The sequence below is a fragment of the Bison bison genome, unplaced genomic scaffold (assembly GCF_000754665.1).
Source record: "Bison bison bison isolate TAMUID 2011002044 unplaced genomic scaffold, Bison_UMD1.0 scf7180017864486, whole genome shotgun sequence".
Taxonomy (NCBI): domain Eukaryota; kingdom Metazoa; phylum Chordata; class Mammalia; order Artiodactyla; family Bovidae; genus Bison; species Bison bison.
In genome coordinates this window covers 5,709,049-5,710,912 of record NW_011495046.1, presented here as the reverse complement: position 1 = coordinate 5,710,912, position 1,864 = coordinate 5,709,049, and the positions used below count along the sequence as shown (strand labels likewise).

General features: G+C 56.8%; 1 protein-coding gene across 4 annotated transcripts in view; it reads left to right on the top strand.

Moving 5' to 3' along the window:
- Window positions 1-1,864, top strand: part of LIMS1 (LIM and senescent cell antigen-like domains 1) — an 84,458-nt gene that overhangs the window by 65,153 nt on the left and 17,441 nt on the right. Inside the window, exon 1 of one of the 4 annotated variants that reach the window (XM_010862988.1) lies at window positions 950-1,857. The exons of 2 other annotated variants lie outside the window; for them this stretch is intronic. The gene's annotated coding sequence lies outside the window, so the exon portion shown is untranslated. Of the gene's footprint in view, window positions 1-949; window positions 1,858-1,864 lie in introns of those variants that run through there. One more of the 4 variants, XM_010862989.1, reaches the window with a different exon arrangement.

Genomic DNA, 1,864 nt, shown 5'->3' with positions numbered 1-1,864 from the left:
CGTGCAGCACGTGGGAGGGCGGAACACCGGATTGCAGGATGCGGGAATGGTCAGCTCAGCAGCAGACGAGCTGCGTGTGGTTCCGCATCCAACAGGCTGTTGGGTGCACTCAGCCTGGGTCCTGAACCCTCCTGCTGTGGTCTGAATGTTTGTGCACCCCCAAAATTACTATGTTGAGATCCTGACCCCTGAGGCTTGTGAGGCCATGAGGTCAGGTGTGAAGGTCTCTTGAATGGGACCCGTGGAGCCCCTGTCCCTCCACCACGGGAGGGCTCAGCGAGGAGGCGCCAGCCAGAACCCAGGGGTAGGGGCAGAGTCCTCACTTGGTCAGGCCACACTGGCCATCCTGGTGCCTTGGTCCTGGGCTTGCTGCCTCCAGGACCGTGACACGTGAACTTCCGTTGTTTATAAGCCACCTGGCCAGTGGTGTTTTATTACAGTGACTCTAAGGGACTAAGACTCGGCCCAGTAGATGAGAAAATGGTCAGAGCTCATGAAATACAAGCCTCTCCAGTCTGGATGGATGCCAGGGACGTCTGGGGTACAGACCTGTCCTGTGGGATCTGCCAGAGAGACTCCATGTCAGCCATGATGAGGAGGGAGGTTGATCAGACAATGGAAGCCCTCTGGAGAACCTCTGGGAATCCTAGAACCCAGGAAACTACCTCACAGGCCCACTGCTCAAAGCTGGCCTTGAGGTGTTTTATATTAAAACAGCTTCCCACTTGCTTCAAGGCTGTCTTGCTGCACTGTGCAGGCTGTAGTGATCTCGGTCAAGGGAGTTCAGATAAATGTTTTCTTATGGTTACAATCACAATCTAAAAGAATTGTTTGCATTTCTTAGAGTGACATTATTAAGTGCCAGAAATGGTTTAAAAATAACAAAAGGCCTGGATATAAAAATTGAGCAATGGTGTTGATTTGGCCTCGAATTACCCCTTGTCCTCTTGGAGGAATAACTCATGTCCAATCTGTGTGGCTGGGTGGGGATGTGAGGGACCAGCTGGGTGGCCCGTGCGGCCCCCACCGATGGGTGCCACGTGGTTGCCCGTCCACCCTCAGCTTCTGGACCCTGGGGAGCAACACACTGTTACCTTCGTGAATCTTGTAGGGAACATGCGTGGCTCCCGGCCACACGCAGGCTCCCTGTGCTGAGTGGGTCGGGCACCTCTTACATACCCGCTAGGTCTGCAGAACATGCTACAAGCACACAGTAGGAATTCCTAATGTTCTGATGTGACAGCACATAGTGTTAGGAAGTAACTAACACAGGCAATTACTTTGTAAGAAGCTGAGACCCCCCAAAAGAACAGTGGCCCCCTGCTGCCCAGGAGATGCCCTCAGGCTGTGTTGAAGACTCTAGGGGCTGAGAGGTGGGACTGGACAGGCTGCCCCCTCCCCCATCTACTCCCCAGGCCCCAGATCCCCACCGCTGCAGGGCTGACGGTGCTCGACCCTGTGGAAGGAGCACAGCCAGGTGCAGAGCATCCCTTGTCCTTTACCCGAGATGCAGACCCAGGAGGACTGGCCGCTGAGTTACAGGCTCTTACAGGCTGACTGGGGCCAAACAGGAGGAGTTGTAACTGGACACGGGCTCTCTCCCTGGGCTCTCTCCCTGGCGCCCCTTCGGGAGCCTGGGACGGAGCTGTCACTGCCCAGAGCCGTGGAGGGAGCGGGTTCCTGCCAGCGCCCCCACCGGCTGTTACTTCCCCTGGAGGGCGGCCACAAAGCCAGTCCTTTGTCAGGGGAGGGCCCTGCAGTTTCCAGACCCACCGCAAGCTCTGGACCGGAAGGGCTGCATGATCCTGGAGCAGCTGACTTGTGGGAACCGGGAGGGGAGTGCAGGGGAGTGACCAGGGGAGCC